This window comes from Crocodylus siamensis, chromosome 5 (assembly GCF_052110815.1).
Source record: "Crocodylus siamensis isolate JL-2025a chromosome 5, ASM5211081v1, whole genome shotgun sequence".
Classification (NCBI taxonomy): Eukaryota; Metazoa; Chordata; order Crocodylia; family Crocodylidae; genus Crocodylus; species Crocodylus siamensis.
The window spans coordinates 194,611,344-194,629,483 of NC_143399.1; the positions used below are offsets into that span (position 1 = coordinate 194,611,344).

Here is an 18,140-nt window from a genome sequence, read left to right on the forward strand (position 1 = left end):
TGAGCCATCGATGCCACCGGTGCTTCTCCCCCCTCTGTGGCACATGGCAAGCACCTGTGGCTGCCACTTCCCCTGCACCCGCCAGATGTAGGGGGAAAGTACCTGCCACTGAATGCTGCTGAAGTCCCATGGGGGCCGTAGGTTGCCAACCCCCGTTCTAGTCACTATTTGAACCCACTTCTCTAGAGATACAAGGTACAACTCTGCCCCCTGGTTTTTGAGGTGGTCTGGAAGAAGGAAATCAGACTTTTGCTGAGGAAACTGAAATGTTTTGCTGTGTTCTTTTTAAAATCCGCTTGTTAGTACCTAGCACCTAACTTGAGCTGAGAAGTGACTTTTTCTCACTACAGGCTAAATAAAGTACTGTACTGTTTTTATAAATGTCCTCGGCTCTGCCAGAACACTGGCAATAAAACAGGCTGGCAAGGGACAGGCACTGCCTCTGTTCTGTATCGCGGAAGTAAGTCGAAGGACTCTGGCCAGCGCCTCCCATCAGCAGGAATGCGACCAATTAACTCCCCAATGATGTCATGGCATGGCAAGAGTACTTCCCTCTCATAGCACTTACTGCTTTGCCAACTCCAACCTTCAGTGTATTTTCCTCAGTCTGGTCCATGTACTGTAATAACTAAGTCAACTGGAAAAAATATTGAAGAAAAGACTGAGGAAAAACAGCGTGTAGGGGCAGCTGGAGCCAGCAAAGAAGGCACACTGAGAGCTATAAAGGAGCATTGTGCAGCAACTTCTCTCGACTTCAGTGTGTTTAGTTCCACGGGAGTTGGAGAAGATGGGTAATAAGCTGGCCTTTATTTTAAGGGATATCCCTTGGAGTCTCAGCTGCATAAAGATCAGCCTTTGGGGTGGGTGAAAACAGTGCTAACAGTATCTCTCTTTCAATAACTCCTGCTACTTGCTCCATTGAATGGCTGTGGTCCAGAAAAGGAAAAAAAAAAAAAAGCTTCAATGCAGAAATGGCCATCAGGCTGCGAAAGGGAAGAGGTGATGAAAATCAGTTAGATGTGATGAAAGGAAATTATTCTTTCTCATATAACATTTATATTGTCATAACTATCAACCCCCTTTCAGCATTAATCCTGATTCCTGAACCAGTAAGATAAAGACAGGATCCCTACACCAAAATACTAAAGTTTAAGGTCCAAGTCCTGAAGACGCTAACACACATGCTTAACTTAAGGCATATGAGAGGTCCCACTGAAGACAAGATGATTTGGAAAGTTAAATCACACGTAACTTTGTGCCCTAGGAAGCTGGCAGCAAGGTGAAGGATACAATTGACTGCTACAATGTTCTAAACACTTATACGCTTTTTTTTGTATTATTATAAATTAGTTCCCATCATCTCTATCCATCATTAATTTGCTGATTTCTTACTGCTGCTGTGGCAGAGACGACTTTTGAAGAACGACTGGAAAATGAAGATAATGGCCAGAGAGGGCTGCTAAAGGAGAGTGTCCCATGCAGCTGGGCAGCATACTGAACTGATCAAAAACCAAGCTTACTATTTAGAAATGTTTTACCTAGGGAAGAAAAAAAAATACCCTGAACTAAAGTGCCTGGGATGTACCACACAGAGTGTCTCAGCAGGACCATTTCAGGTGTTCTCCTATCCAAGGCAAAGCAGCAAAATGAACTCTTCCCTGATTACAGTCACCTCCATAAGCAGTTACTGAACATTTTGCAGCACTGGATATTTAAGTGATTTCCTGTTCTGTCTCCAGGGGGGATCTGGCCCTGCATCAACCTCTCAAGTTTGGTATTACAAAGATGGAGAGCAAAATGACGTTATTGGTACAACCTCTACGTGACTGGAACATTGTTAGTAGCTGGAATATGCTGAGACTCCTGGAGAACACAAAACACCGAATTTTTCAGATGTAATTTAAGGTTCCCAGAGGGACTGATCCTTGCCTTGCAAAATGCTTCGTGCATCTTCCAACTGGCAAAACGTAAAGTGACACTAAGTGAAATAAACCACTTTATAAGTCTGTCCTAAGTATACCCAAGAACCATATGACCAGATTACAAACTGTTTAATAGAAGTAAAGTGCTTATTTTTTTCACTTTTAAAACAAGAAGAGGTGACTTTGATTCTCCAGAAAAATATATTGTGAACAGTGCAGTTACCTGCATCTCAAAATTGTGTAGTCTGGGCCTTCTGTATGCACAAGCATATTTGCCTTGAGTTATTTCCTTGCAGGCTTCATCTTTCATCCCGCTTATCAGAAAGGAATACGCTTACTCAACGATGTGAGAGAAAGAAAGATATTCCTATGATTGTAAATTAGCTGTAATTAAACTTAAGCTGAAAATTATAAGCTTTCTAACTATCAGAGTTTCTGGAAGAGCCTCCCATTAGGATTAGTGGAGGGCAAAACAAAAAGTCTAATTACTTCTAAGCTGGAGTTTGTTCAGTTTATGAAAGGTATTATAGAATGTGATTGGCTGCAGTAGCAGGGGAGTGGATGCAATGACCCAGGAGACCCCTTCAGGCCCTAGGCACCATAGATATTATTGTGCAGTGTGCATTAGAAATACCTATATTGGGTTTGAATATGTTTCCTTTCAGTCAGTGATATAAGCAGTATCTATGGATCAAGCCCATAGGTCATTCATTCTTGACCATTTCACTAGAAAGAGACTTGATCTGTTAACTGAGGGTACAACTATACATTCATTAATGCATCTTTGCTATTACACATTAAGTTTAGTACTTCTAATATAAGGTATTACATAAAGGCGTATTAGCCCATGCCAATGTGCAGTAACAAAGGTGAATTATTTTTTGTGATGCTTAATACGTAGTAAACTAATTTTACTCTGCACTAGTACATTAGCACAGTTTTTGCTACGATGTGCTAATGCACACTAGAATAGGCTACTGTGCATTACGGCGTCTCATGTAGACGTGCCCTGAACCACATGAACTGTTGATTGTGATTAGTAGAATTGTGACAAACAAGTTTAAAAACTGTTTTTTCAGTATTTGTTATTTTAAAATTCCTTAAAGCTTTTTAGGACACTGGCTTTGCTCTGAACATTGCTGGACTGATGTCTACCAGGCCAGACCTTCCAAGATTTTGTCTTTCAGTGTTAATTTTTCCATAAACATTTTTTCCACATTCTCTGGATGCAATCCACTGTATAGATAACTTGTCTTTCTTCCAGGATGCTGTCTTCATATTTTGTGTTGCTACCATATTTACTCAAATATGAGATGACTCCCAAAATAATTAGATTCTCTATATTGGAAAATTTATAAATGTGCTATAATTTTCCAGGTATAGAATCTACTTACTAGAGATTTGCCTCCAATTTGTCCCCCTCCTACTGCTAAAGCAGGGAAAATATATCTGGGGGAGTTGTGTGCTGCTCTGCCCTCTGCTTCACCAGCTTCTTCTCCCTGCAAACCCTTCCTCCCCACCCTTTCTATCAGACCCCACTCTTCCTGAGCACAGGGAACTGAGGGGTACATTCCTGACTTTGAAATAAAGATGCCTGTAGCAATTTAGTTCATCCAGAATTAATGCATATTACATTCCTTGAAACTGCTGTAAGATTTAGCATCCGTAGTCCATAAACACACTTTTAAGTAGCAATTTTGTAACTATTTATATACAGTAGAAACAGGGCACATCTACATGTGCAGTTAGTGCACATGAATAAACTCCTGAGCTTATTACTCCAGAGTTTTTTGCTCTCAGGAGCCATGTCCACCTGAGTGGACATATTTGTTTCCCTGGGGACAAGTAGCTGTGGCATACCTTGTGTCGCTACTACTTGTCCCCGGGGAATGCCCATGCCACACGCCTTTTGGCGCATAGCAGGTTACCCTGGATGAGGTAGGGGATGCTGGGGCCACCAACTGTTGTGGCACTCCTGGCCAGCAGCCAGAGCAGCCAGTCTCTGGTTGTGAGTGGTATGTCCTGCTGCCATGTATGCCATCCTGCTTCTTTTTGGCATTGGCTTTTTGACCCCAGGATCTCTTCGGGTCATACAAGCCCACCCATGCTGTAGGATAGCAGCACGGGGAATGCCTTCATGTGCAGTGTATGGAGATGCAGGCAAGTCTGAGGTGCCACATACTGCACACCCACTCTCGTCTGGATGCAGCCAGGGGCTGTGTCCACACAAGCTTGCATGTGTCTGTTGTGGCATTTCAAAGGAGTTTGAGATGCCACAAAAAGCACCCTGTGAACAAGAAAATGCTCCCCGTGCTGCATATTTGCAGAGCAGACTCTAAATTTGCTAACAGGAAATCTCAGTATAAAAAAAATGCACTGGAAAAAAGTGTCATGGGGTACACTCTCAGAGCATGCCTGGATGTAACTGGAGACTGGGTCCTCCAAGGAGATGCTCTAGCACCAAGCCAGAGGGTCTCTATGACTGTTGCATCTCCCTGTTGCTCCAGCACACTGCCTCAGCATGCTGGAGAAAATAAAAAGGGTATGGCTCCAGAGCTGGTAGGACCCAGGCTCTGTCCTGGATTGCTCCAGAGCCCACCTGGCACCCAGGAGCAGCAGCAGGACCAGGCAGGCTTCCTTGCAGCTATGCACTGGGGTCAGCCATGCCCGTGCCCCAGAGGCTGAGGCACCCAGGCCTCACCCGCAGGACAGCAGCAGAGTCAGGAGGACCCAGAGGCTGCAGCAGGGACCATGGGTGATCCTGGTAAGCAGGGATCCGGGTTTTCTGTTTCCCATGTGTCACAGGGCACTGAAGTGCCTGCTCCTAGGACAGGTACAAGTGCCAGTTGCCAGGGCAACCTCAGCCAGTCAGCTGACGGGAAGGGGGCAGGGCCTGGCCTATATAAACAAGCCAGGCTGAGACCAGAGTCAGTTCCCCTCTGGCAGCTGAAGAAGTTGGAGCTCTGTTGGAGCAGGTAGTGCAGAGAAGCCCGATGGCCTGAAACAGCTCCTGTGTGAGGAGACTGGGTGGAGGAAGCCCTGGGTAGGGATTTGGGAGGATAAACGACCATGGCTTAGAGTTTATGTTCTAGCCAGGAGGCTTATCTTTGAGTTATAGCCAGTTGGCTCATGTTATTCCGTTTGTTTGTTTGTTATTACACCGGAGGACTGGGTGAGGCTGTAGGGGTTGGAGGAGGCCTCATAGGAGCTCCACAGTAGTGTGGGGTTTCCTGGCACCGAGAGGGCGCAGAGTCTAGGGGCCAGGCACGGCTATGGCTACGGCCACCTGAGCCCCAATTGTGAGGAGCACCAGTGTGGGCACTGGCAAGAAGCCCAGAGGGTGCTTGCGAGAAGCCCCAGGGAGGGCGCGAGTATAGAGAGAAGTCCCAGGGAGGGCGCAGGCAACAGTAATTTGACTCGACAACGTCCAGTACATCTGAAAGGCTTGGGACATGGTATAAGGGGTGGTAGGAGCCACGCATACCCCATAAGGCTGGGTGCACCAAGTCAATCCATACAGAACAGGGGCCAGGATAAACAAGAGCGACGTGTCCAAGGGGACAAAAGGCAGCCTCCCTTATAAAACAGATACCATCAAAGATGTGGCGGGCGAGAATGAGGGTGCTGATCACCAACTTGGCACGGTAGGGAGCACCAGGAGAGATCACGGCCACTTCTGGGACCTCGCCCCATGACACCATGGAAAACCATAGGTTTTTCCTTTTAAAGGGACCCCCATTTGCAAACAGCTCTCTGCAGGCTGACAGAGTTCTAGCAAATGGGTGGGAAACACTAACCCACAGGCAGCCACAAAGCCTGCCCCGCCCAATGGTATGCAAGTGTGTGGGCAGCGGGGGTGTGCAGAGCTCCTCCCCGTGGTGCACAGACCCCACCACCAGCAGTGGGCAGTCACAGCTTGCTGCAGGCAGAGCCTCCTGGCAGTGTAAGGCTCTGCCTGGTCCGCTGTTGTGTGCCTTTGGGCAGAACCAGGCTGCCTTCATGCCACCCTGTGGGTCTCCTGGCACTGCAGGTGGGAGCCACATGCCATCAGGCCGGGCCAGCTCCTGCGTCCACGTGGAGCTTCCAGCACTCCAGTGAAGAGCTGCATGTGGAGGCATGGAGCCTGCCCAGCCTGATGGCATGCGAGTCTCCATGGCTCCCAGTCCACGTGCCTTCCCCGGCTGGCTCTGGAGGAGATAGGAGATGGAATGGAAGGGAAGGCGGGAATAGCAAACAGCTCAGACATGGAGATGGGGGTCAGGAAGAAAGATGACATCTTACAGTGGAGCTGGAACAAGGAAAGAACCAGAGAGAGAGACCAGGAAAAGAAAGAACTGCAGCAGCTGAAGACCAGGAAGAAGAAACCTGCTAATGAGGAGGTGAGTCAGAGGAACAGCTGGAGAGCAGTTTGCTCCTGCTAACACTTCTGGGCTCTAGCCCGGGGTGGAGACCAGAAGGTGGAAAGCAGTGTGGAGGCGGGAATATGCAAGCTTTCCTAAATATGAGAGTGATCCTGCATGTTGCAGAAGCTACAGGAATGTAAGCGAGGGAAGGGGAGGAGTTGACCACCCCTAGTAGTAGCACAGATGGACTTTAAAGGGACAGTTGCACTCAGCTCAAAGCAGGCATAGATGAATCTTAAAGGAACAGACAGACTCATTTGAAAACGAGCATAAATGGCATTGGCAATTGTTTAACTTAACGTCAAGAGTATCTTAACAAGGAAGAGATGGGAACAGATTGAACCAGTGTTGAACCAAGTAAGGGCAGACATAATCTCCCTACAGGCATGTGATATACAGGGAAGAAGGATTATAAACGCTTTGAGAAAAGGTGGAGATGGGAACTACCTTGGTGGTTAGGGGCAAATGAGAACAAAGTGGCAGGGGTATCCATAGTATTTAAGAGCCCAGAGCTCAGAGTAAAGCAGGTAAAAGAAGTCAAAGAAGAGGTAGAACAAATAATATTATCACTCAGGGGAACAGAATTAGAAAATTTCAATGTATATGCACTGTGGCGGGCCAGTAGGCGGCGCTCCTGTGTGAGCCGCCCACCTCCCTGAGCCCGACCACCTGCCAGGCTCCGAATGCCTCCTTAGGGGCGCCTTATGTCGACCCCTTCCTGGAGCATACTCGCTAGCCTGGGGGTAACGTAGCTGCCACCACCCCGAGAATGGACTCACTCTCAGCCCTGTGTCCTCGGGGAAACACAGGCCTAAAGTCCTACGGGTACTCAACCCAGTACAGGCACTTGGGGCACTTCCCCAAGTCAGGGGACAAAAAATAAAGTCTCCCTTAGTCTGCAGACCTAAGGGGTCTCTTAGGCATAATTTAGACCCACCCCTCAATAAGTCTCCTACACCGGTCACACAGGAGGACTTTATTGATTATACTGGTAGGGTGAAAATAGGGTACAAGATTGAGCAATATCCTAGAAATCCTAAAGAGCAAACAGTCTGGCTGAGGTAGCCTTTTGATCACGCATCTAAGTTACTGCCAACTAGATATCTAATCAGATCTCGAGTAGTTTACTCACGAGCATCTTCCAAAGGCCGGTGAAGTTTCCCCTCTGGAGGCAGGTAGTTCCTTGCTCATGAGTTTTGGGGGAGAGAGAGCCAGTTTCAGATGGTAACGCTTCTCTGTGTCCCCTGCATGGCTGCTGCCCCCTCCTCCTGGGCAGTCCTAACTTATATAGCCCCTGTGACCTCATTCACCTGGTCCAGTGGAGGCTAGCTCCGGTTGGCTGTCCGCCAACCAATTTGAAATACATCACCAGTTACTGGGCAGATTCCAGCCCACCAGGTAGATCCCCTCACCCAGGTAGCTGATGCCAGTCACGTAGGCAGAGGGAGCATCCCTCAGGAATGCAGCCAGCTCAAGTTACCTAAAGAGATAGTCTGAGGTGTGAATACCCTGTGCTGGGCGCATCTTAATCAGATTGTCACAGGGCAGAGTTTTTAGGGAAAAACCAAGGTGGCTTTCTGCCACATGCACCACAAGAGAGGGAGGGAAGGAACGCACTACTTAGCTAGCAGTTTATGTGGTTGGAGGGAGACCATGCACGATAGCAGGAGATGTCTATGGTATAAATGATGTAGGCAACAGAACAGAGGAAGGAGGAAATGGAGTTTTAGACAGCTCATCAAGACTGTTACTAAATATAATTTTAAAAGAGTTGCTAAGAAAAGTGTGAGAGAAAGGAGGAGAAAGTTTTCACTAGAACAAACTCCAGTGGAAAGAATCAAAAATTGACTTCATGTTTGCATCAAAAGAAATAGGGATAAGGATGTAAGAAACCATATATGTGGCTTTTAGTGATCATCAGACACTAAAGGTGGAAATGAGTCTTGATAAGAGCCCCACAAGATGGAAGGGACTGTGGAAATTAAATGTGTGGCTGTTACAAGATGAAGAGATACACAAGTGTACACAAGACAGTATGAGGAGTGGCAAACACTGAAGAAATATTTCAGGAGTACCAGAGAATAGTGGATGATGGTGAAGTAGAGGCCAGAAGAATTTTTCAGGAAGGAAGGCCTCAGATTCGCAGGGAAAAGAACTGAAGAGCTAGGAAAGCTAGAAAGAAAGATGCAGAAGCTGCTAAAGGAAGCCACAGCAGGAAGGCAGGTACAAGAAGAGCTAGAACAAGGCAAGAGTTATAAACCTGGTTTAAAAGAAAGATAAGAGAGAAAATGCTCTTAGCACAAGCACCCTGGATGGGAGAAAACAAAGAGTGGTCCTAATACTTTTCAACCAGAGTGAAGGCAACAAAAGGAGAGCTTAAAGCAGTATGGGAAGAAGGTGGTGCCTGAGTGGAAAAGCAGGAAGAGGTGTTGGGGGCAACAAGATTTTATCAAAAGTCATACCAGAAGAAAGAAACAGAAAGGAAGAAGATGGATTTCTTGGAAGAGATTGAAGAGAAAGTAGAGGAGGAAGCAAAGAAGATGGAAAAAAAAAAAAAAGATAAGCTTAATGGAAGTGTAGGGGTGTTTAAAAACCTTTAAAAGAAAAGAATCACCAGGAGCAGATGGACTGCCTACGGAGAAGGTTTGGGCATGGGTAGGGAGGGGTATTGTGGAAGTTTTCAAGGAAATAGCACAAACAGGATGTTGCAGAGCACTCAGATGCCCTGTGCCTGAGAACAGAAAACAGCTCCCCCACTAGTGGCAAGATGGGGGAGGCCCAGCTGCCAGTTGCCACGGCAGCCAGAGTAACAGGTGCTGGTTGCCAGGACAACCGCTGGGGAGCCAGCTGACAGGAAGGGGCAAGGCCTGGCCCATATAAGCCCAGGCAGGAGGCCAGTTCCCCTCTGGCGACCAAGGAAGGAGAAGCTCGGCCAGTGCAGACAGAGGGGACAACCCTGACTGCGTGAGCATCCCCTGGGCACTGCTGGGGTTGGAGTATTTCCCGGTAGGGACTGAATGTTGTTTGGCTGGACGGGTTAGCTTTACGTTATAGCCCAGGGGCTTTGTGTTTTTGTGTTTTTTGTTTTAACCAGAGGACCGGGTGAGGCTATTAGGGGCTGGAGGAGGCCTCATAGGGGCTCCATGGTAGCGTGGGGATGCCAGCGCCAGACAGGGTGCAGCATTTGGGGGTACACTGACCCCAGTCCCAAAAAAGGGAGTGAAGAATTGGAGGACAGGTAAGGCTGAGGCCACCTGAGTCTGGAAGGGAGTTCGAGACCCCGAGGAGGAGATTTGGGGGCCAGGTACGGCTACCTCCACCTGAGCCCCAGAGAGGGAGCAGTGTGAGAAGCCCCAAGGCAATGGGGCAGCGATTGACGAGTGCCAGAGGGGCACAGTTCCGAGAGATGAGCCAGAGTGCCTGTGTGGTGCAGGTTACAAGAGACGAGCCAGAGCACCGGTGAGGCGCATGCTGTGAGGCAAGTCAAGCATTAGTGGGGTGCAGGTTGCGAGAGTGGAACAGATCCAAACAACGCCAGGTACATCCACGAGGCTTGGGCTGCGGTGTAGGGGGAGGAAAGGAGCTGAAGATAGTGCCCCAGACATCGAGACAGAAAATGGGCAGCCTCCCACTTGATTAATATCCTCTAATTAAGCAAGTAGCAACAAGGCATGGCAGACGAGAAGGCGGGCAGTTGCCCATAACCGGTGTTGCAGGGTCACTAGTGGATGGACCCTGAAGAGGCACACCTGTCACACAGGAGAAGCAAGGAAAGATTTTACATGAGCCATTGTGATCTTACTGTTCAAGAAAGGGGAGAAGGAATTCCTGAAACTGGAGATCAATTATACTCCTTAATATAGACTATAAGTTAATGGCCAAGATACTGGCTTTGAAGATGAGAAAAAGCCTCCAGAATATAATACAAGAAGCCCAAATATACACAGTACTAGACAGAAGGATCTCCAGAGTGACCAGAAATACATGGTCCCACATCCAGGAGAGGAAACAAACAAAGTTACAGCAAACCTAGATTTAGAAAAAGCATATGACAATGAATCATGATTACATATTCAAGGTCCTAGGAAAAATGGGGTTCCCAGGGAAATATATATATTGGATAAGGTTATTGTATAGAACAGAGGCTGTCCACTGAGGGTATGCATACCCCTAGAGGTACTTGGAAAGGGACTAGGGGATACATGTGTGTGGATAGAGATAGTTTCATAGTTTCTAGGGTCGGAAGGGACCTGAGCAGATCATCTAGTCCAACTCCCTGCCATGGCAGGAAAGAATACTGGGGTCAAATGACCCCAGCAATATGTTCATCTAACCTCCTCTTAAATACCCCCAGGGTAGGAGCCTGCACCACTTCTCTTGGAAGCTGGTTCCAGACCCTAGCCGCCCTGACCGTGAAGTAGCACCTCCTGATATCTAACCTAAACCTACCCTCTGCCAGCTTGTGACCATTATTCCTGGTCACTCCTGGCGGTGCTCGGGGGAACAGTGACTCCCCCAATGCCTGCTGGTCCCCCCGACTAGTTTGTAACAGGCCACAAGATCCCCCCTCAGCCTTCTCTTTTGGAGGCTGAACAGGTTCAGGTCCCATAGCCTCTCATAGGGCCTGCCCTGTTGTCCCCTGATCATACGAGTGGCCTCCTCTGGACCCTCTCCATGTTGTCCACATCCCTCTTGAAGTGCGGCGCCCAGAACGGGACACAATACTCCAGCTGCGGCCTGACCAGTGCCGCATAGAGGGGGACGATCACCTCCTTGGACCTGCTCGAGATGCATCTGTGGATGCATGCCAAGGTGGGGTTGGCCTTCCTTACTGCCTCTCCACACTGCCGGCCCATGTTCATCTTGGAGTCAGTGATGACCCCCAGATCCCTTTCCGCCTCCGTGCTGACAAGAGGGGAGTTCCCTAACCTGTAGGTATGGTGCCGGTTGTTCCTCCCCAGGTGCATCACCTTGCACTTGTCTGCGTTGAAACCCATCCTATTCTCATCCGCCCACCCTTGTAACCTGTCTAGGTCTGATTGTAGCCTCTTGCATCCTTCCAGTGTGCCCACGTCCCCCCACATCTTAGCGTCATCAGCAAATTTGAACAGGGTGCTTTTTATCCCCTCATCCAAATCGCTGATGAAGATGTTGAACAGTGCGGGCCCGAGGACCGAGCCCTGGGGGACCCCACTGCCCACGTCCTTCCAGGCTGAGAAGGACCCATCCACTACCACCCTCTGGGTGCGGCCCACCAGCCAGTTGGCGACCCATTTGACTGTGTGGGTGTCTACACCACAGCCCCCCAGTTTCTTAATGAGAACGGGGTGAGAGACAGTGTCAAAAGCCTTCCAGAAGTCCAGGAAGACTATATCCACTGCTACCCCTGCATCTAATGATCTGGTGATCTGATCGTAAAAGGCCACCAGGTTGGTCTGACAGGACCTGCCACTGATGAACCCATGTTGGTTGCCCCTAAGCATGCAGTCCCCTGCTGGCCCCTCCTGGATGTGTGTCAGCATAATTTTCTCAAACAGCTTGCCTAGGATCGAGGTAAGACTAACTGGCCTATAGTTTCCCGGGTCCTCCTTGCTGCCTTTTTTGAACATGGGGACCACGTTGGCCCTCTTCCAGTCCTCCGGGACCTCACCAGAGCACCATGAGTGCTCGTAAAGTTGTGCCAGGGGACTTGCAGTGACCTCGGCCAGTTCCTTTAGAACTCTAGGGTGGAGATCATCCAGACTGGCTGACTTGAATATGTCCAACCCCTCCAGAAGCTCCCTAACTAAATCCTCACTAACCCGTGGCCCAGGTGTGCCTCCCCCGGAGCCCGAGGGGGGCCCAGCAGGGAGGTGGCTGTTCTGGTCCCTCCTTAGGAAGACGGAGGCAAAGAAATCGTTAAACATGTTAGCTTTGCCGTCTGGTGTGACGACCAAGTTTCCCATGGCATCCTGCAAGGGCCCCACATTACCTTGGAGCTTCTTTTTACCCCCTACTTATTTAAAAAAGGACTTCTTATTGTCCTTAATCCCAGTTCCATCTCCGCCTTGGCCTTCCTAACTACCCCCCTACATCCCCGAGCAACTACCGAATAGTCCTCCCTGGTGATGACCCCTTCTTTCCATTGGGTATAAGCCTCCTTTTTAGCAAGTAGACATTCCCGGATGCTTTTGGTGAGCCACAGAGGCTTGTGTGCTCTCCTGCTCCCTTTGATCCTCGTTGGGATTACCTTCCTTTGGGCTTGGAGGATCGTCTCCTTAAGGAGCGACCACTCTCCTTGGACACCTAGCTCCCCTCCCCTCCGGGACCTCAGCGCTTCTCCAACTATCCTCCTTAGCTCTTTAGCTGCCTCCTAAAATCTAGGGCCGCTGCCTTACTGCATGCCTTTGCCACCTTGCGCTGGATGGTGAATTCCAGCAGGCGATGATCGCTGTCTCCCAGGTGGTCGAGCACATGCAGCTCCCTAACCAGGTCATCACCCGTGGCCAGCACTAGGTCCAACAAGGCGTCCCCCCTGGTGGGGCTGTGCACCTCCTGGGTTAGATGGAGGTCCTGCACTCTGGCCAAGAACCTACATAAGCGTTCAGACCTGGCTGACTCTTCTTCCCAGCAGATGTCCAGGAAATTCAGGTCCCCCATGACTACCACATCCTTAGCCTTCACTACCTCTGTGAGCTGACCCAAGAATTCCTAGTCAAGCTCTTCTCCCTGGTTGGGAGGTCTGTAGTAGACTCCCACCATTAAGTCCCTTTCCCCTTGACTGCCTTGTACTCTAACCCAAAGCACTTCAGAGTGCCCCTCCCCTGACTCCTTGCTAATTAACGAGGATGTGTATTCCTCCTTAATATAGAGCGCCATGCCCCCACCTCTCCTTCCTATCCTGTCCCTCCTGTACAGCCTATAGCCCTTGACATTCACTGCCCAATCATGCGTTTCGTCCCACCACATTTCTGTAATCCCCACTATGTCCGGGCTGGTGCCAGCCAGCAGGAGGGTGAGTTCCTCCTGCTTGTTGCCCATACTACGAGCGTTTGTGTAGAGGCATTTGAGGCCTCCTGTGGGTGTGTGTACTGACCCCCTAGTCCCAGCATTACCTTGGCCCCTCTTTCTTACCTGTTTGTTCGCTTCACTCATTGGGCTGGGCTGGGCTGTAGTTGTGGGTGCTGTTTGGTCTGGCAGTCTGATGTTTCCTTTGCCCTCATCTTCCCCGTCCCCTGACGAGCCTAGTTTAAAGCCCGCAGGAGGAGGTCCACCAACCTAGAAGAGAACACACGCTTACCTTTGGGGGAAAGGTGGAGCCCGTCCCATCCCAGCATGTCTCTCGTCGTGATGTGCCGGTCGTGCATGGAGCACCACCACCCACCACCGCTGCCTCCCAGGAGCATGGCTGGTGGGTCAAGGGCAGTCGCTCCCCTCTGTGAGCCACACACCCACCACACAGCCACTGCCACCCTCCCCAGCTCCATGTTCAGCTGCCAAGGCCTGCCCCCCGGTCCTTGTTTGGCTGCCGCCACACCGCAGCACTGCTGCGCGTCTGGCCACCATTACCCCGCCCTGTGTCCAGCTGCTACCACCTCCCAGAAGGGGTACACTCCTTAAAAAAGATTGAAAACCCCTGGTATAGGAAAATGGTGAGTCAAGTCCAAATTAATGGGCACCTAAGCAGAACCTTTAAAATCCATACAGGAGTGAGACAAGGGTGCCCCCTGCTACCACTACCATTTGTATGTGGCATGGAACTGTGAACACAAAGAATAAAAAAAAACAAGGTTATAAGCAGAGTAAAGATACTGGCAGGGGCTGCAATAAAATGTGTACTATACGTGGATGATATAAATGTAGTAGTTAGAGATGGACTTTCAATGGAAAGGGTGCTAAAGCATACAACAGAGTATGGAGAAGCAACAGAGGCTAAACTAAATGATCAAAAGTCACCATAATGGGAGAGGGGAACTGGAGGGACTTGGAGAAGTTGGGCCTTCAAATAAGAAAGAAATGAGAGTGCTAGGGATCCCAAAGAGACCAGAGGAAATGTTATTAAGAACTTTATTAGCATGTGTTAAAACTAATTTATGAAAAATTAGAAACCTCTGGGCATTTAAGGGGTTAGCTTTCACTAAAAGAGAGTTCCTGAAGTTGGGACTGTATGAACTGAAATACTACATTGTAGGACTGTGCAAAGCTTCAGTTCCTGATTTGATCTGGCAGATCTTTAGCCCAATTTGGTGGCCGAATCTCCAAATCAAATCAGAGGGCCTTTTAATCTCTCTGAATTGAATCAGAACCCTCTGAATCAATTTGGAGAGATTCAGAAAGATTCAGAGATTTGGACAGAGACACAGCTTTAAATGGTTTTTTTCTACACATCTCTAGGTAGCATATAGAGCTAAAGAGTAGGTGGCTCTGGCACAATGGCTAGTGCATAGGACTTCTAGAAGGTGAAGGGAGTCAAGGGTTCTGGGTTCAAGTCCCAGCGGGGTCATGCTTTTCTCTTGCTGGGGTCACTTGATCCCAGCTGACTTCCCACCTATGGTGGGGGCGCTGGACCCGATGATCTCACGAGGTCCCTTCCAGCCCCTACTGTCTATGAAATCTATGGATGCTGGGGTGCACGGAGTGAAGTATTTCTGGTCCACTTCTGGGTTCGCCACCAAGCACGTGGAGGGCCCACCTGCACTCCTGTGGGACGCTCCATGTGCCCCAGCATCGCAGCATTCACAAGCTGCACTGGTACCTCGAGGTATGTAGAAAAAACTTTTAAAGCTGTGTCTGTGTCTGAATTGCTGATTCTCCGAATCACCATCCAATCTGCAGATTCAGATTTGGCCAAATCAAATCGGGGACAGTGATCTGAATCCAGAAATCTAATCACTGTCCCTGATTTGGGCTGAATCCGAATCCAAATTAAATAGGGCCCGCTTCACACAGCCGTACTACGTTGATCAGGACAAGGAGATGTAATTCTTAAACATTTTCACCCTCTGTATCCCTTCCTGTTAGCAAAGGAAAAAAGATCAGGCGTAGTTCAGGGTAAGTTTATGGATGTCAAAATGAAAGAACAGTGTTGAATAGAAAATATTAGAGTGGACAGAGAAGCTAACTTTTAACATCAGTATTTCAGCTATCATAGTACTAGACTGTTTCAGTGTATGTTATACATAAGGCATGAAATGCATTCAGGCGTCTTGCTACATGTTTTGTCAACATGCAGCATGCAGCTTCTAGTATTTGTGAGTGGAGAAGGAGATTTTCAAGACACAAAAGATGTATAGATTCCTAACTCCCATTTAATGCCAAAGGGACCTGAGCATCTAACTCCAATTTGTGCATTTGAAAATCTCCCCCTTTGGGGAAAAAGTAACTGATTGAATTTACTCAAAATTCAACACCCAATATCTTTCAGCATTCTAGCACTTCCTGATTGAGCAAATATCACCCCTTTTTTCTTTGTCAGTCCCCTCACCTCTAATCTATTTATCCTAATGGCACTGGGAGGGAAAACTTTACAACTTAAGCTCTGTTCTCTACAGGTAATGTTAAAATAGGTTGTCTTAGATAAGAACTACTTTTTAAAAACATTAGCATTTTTTTTTTAGACCTGGCCGTGTCTGATTGATTGTCAGAGGTTCTAAGCCGCTTGCTCATTAGGCAATTCATCCTGTCATAATCACGTCCACTCAAGTTTGTAGAAAAGTTGAAATGGATTAAAAGAAACAGTTGAAACCCTGAAGCTTTTGGAAAGATCAGGTGGAGAAATCAACAGCATGTGAATGGTTTCTTGCTGTGTCTGAATGGATTGGTATTGCATATGAGGGTACTGGAACAAAACTGGTCATTATATCATTGTGATTCCAGAGATTACAGCTATCGTTCTACTGCATGTCCTTGGGAAAGTCCATACTGAAAAGGCTGCACTGTGTTGAGATGCCTGAAAAATGTTTTGGGTTGTGCCTGGCAACAAACATCTATTCATTAAAACCTTAGAACTGCAAACCAGCCTTTAATCTTGCACTGGATCTATAAAAAAAAAAAGACTGAGAGTGACTATAAATGTGTCCCTTGAAACAAATTATGGAAGACATTATAGGAAGACTGGTTTCAAGCCAGCTTTTCCATCTTAATGAATTCATTTCATTTCAAGGAAGCGTGAAAGATGCATTGAGACTACTGGTAAGTATCTTTATACTGCTGTGGTAAGGTTGCATAAGAGGTCCATACTATGGTATTCTTATTTTTCCATTCTTAGAGAGAAGCTGGAAAGGAATCTGAAATGAAAATGCCACACTCCAAATCATTTTCGTGGTGAGAACAGACCTAACTGAAGACTGGAACTTCTGCTTAGCCCATCCTTTAAGATAACAGGAACCATTTTCCAACTTCCATTACAGTAAGAGCTCATTATCTCATTCATATTGAGTAACACTTCAGTATGCTCATATAAGCTTCTGCTGTATCTAAGGAGGAACAGAGTACAATGCTGGTCAAGGAACACATTTCATCAGATGCCATATGCCTTTACAGTACATTGTATTTACAGCATCTCTTCCAATAAATTAACTTTAATACTTAATAGCTACAGATTAATTACAGCATTGTGGAGTTCATAATAGTTTTCAGTGTCTCCATTATGAAGGGGATTGGGACACTGAGCTGTATTTAACTATGCGCTCTTAATGGGAGGAGCTTTCCATATCCTGGGTCTCAGTCCTGCTTGCATATGCCTCAAGCCAATCATTCTGCCCAAGACGTGAGAAGGGTCAGAGGAAGCTGAGGGAACTGTAGTGTAAGCAATGTGGAAGGAAACTGCAGAAGAGGATGGATGGGAGAAGAAAGTAGCGTGGATTTCAGAACTGAAATGGCATGAGGACTTGGGAAAGTGGGAAAGAAATGGCAGAAAGATGCCAAGTGTACAAAATGCACAGAGCATGGAAAATGGTTGGAGAGCCAAGGAAAGAATGAATATGGGAGATAAATTAAAGGTTCTAAAAAGAGAAATGAAAGATGAATCAAGATTCATTTTAAAGTTTAGAAACTGTTCATTTGTGTGAATTGGCTGATGGCTGTATTAACCTGTCCTAATATTCAGCATTTGACTGATTTGTTACAGTGAGATACTAGAACAAACTTGCATAACATACATAGTTAAGAGCTATTAGACAAACTGTACATATTGTGCTAAACATCATCAGATTCATTATTCTGGTTAATGTAGGATAGTGCTTTGAAGCTTTAAAGTGCTATATAAATGCTACGTATTATCATCTAAAGAAATATACATACTAGAACAGGTGTCTTCACACACAGCAAGAAATCACTACCATTTTACTTACTGCTTTACAGCTAATGTATCAACCTATAGCATTTTTCCTTAATTAATAAGACCTAAATGGTTACATTAGTCATATATATATATGGGTGTCAGATGACAGATGTATCTTGCTACGTACTATCCGAACTGGGCTACATACGTTGGGGCTATTTGGATTATCAACTTTGAAAATCTGAGCCACAATGCAGTTTCCCCTTTTGTTGTTTCTCACATTGCAGGTTGAAGTCTATATTGATTCCTTATGTAATTCAACTGAAGACTAGTGCAGTAATTGAGGAGCTGTACTTGTTTCAGGCAGTTCTCTTATAGTTAGGATGGCTGTGGCTTTTCTTCTTCCTTTTCCTCTTCCTCTTCTTGTGCCCTTGTCATAAACTAGATGTTCTTCTAGAATCATGCACAAGCAATGGCTCTTTTCATTGCTGAAGCAAGGTCCTCCTTCATACAAATCTCACCAAGGAGTCGGCAAATGAGCCTGGGCTCCATAGT

At 47.3% G+C, this 18,140-nt stretch overlaps 1 long non-coding RNA gene across 1 annotated transcript in view; it reads right to left on the reverse strand.

Annotated features, from left to right (window-relative positions):
• Positions 1 to 18,140, reverse strand: part of LOC149865086 (uncharacterized) — a 50,023-nt gene that overhangs the window by 13,140 nt on the left and 18,743 nt on the right. Inside the window, exon 3 of the long non-coding RNA XR_016442379.1 lies at positions 13,439 to 13,582. This is a non-coding gene — a long non-coding RNA (uncharacterized LOC149865086). The remainder of the gene's footprint in view (positions 1 to 13,438; positions 13,583 to 18,140) is intronic.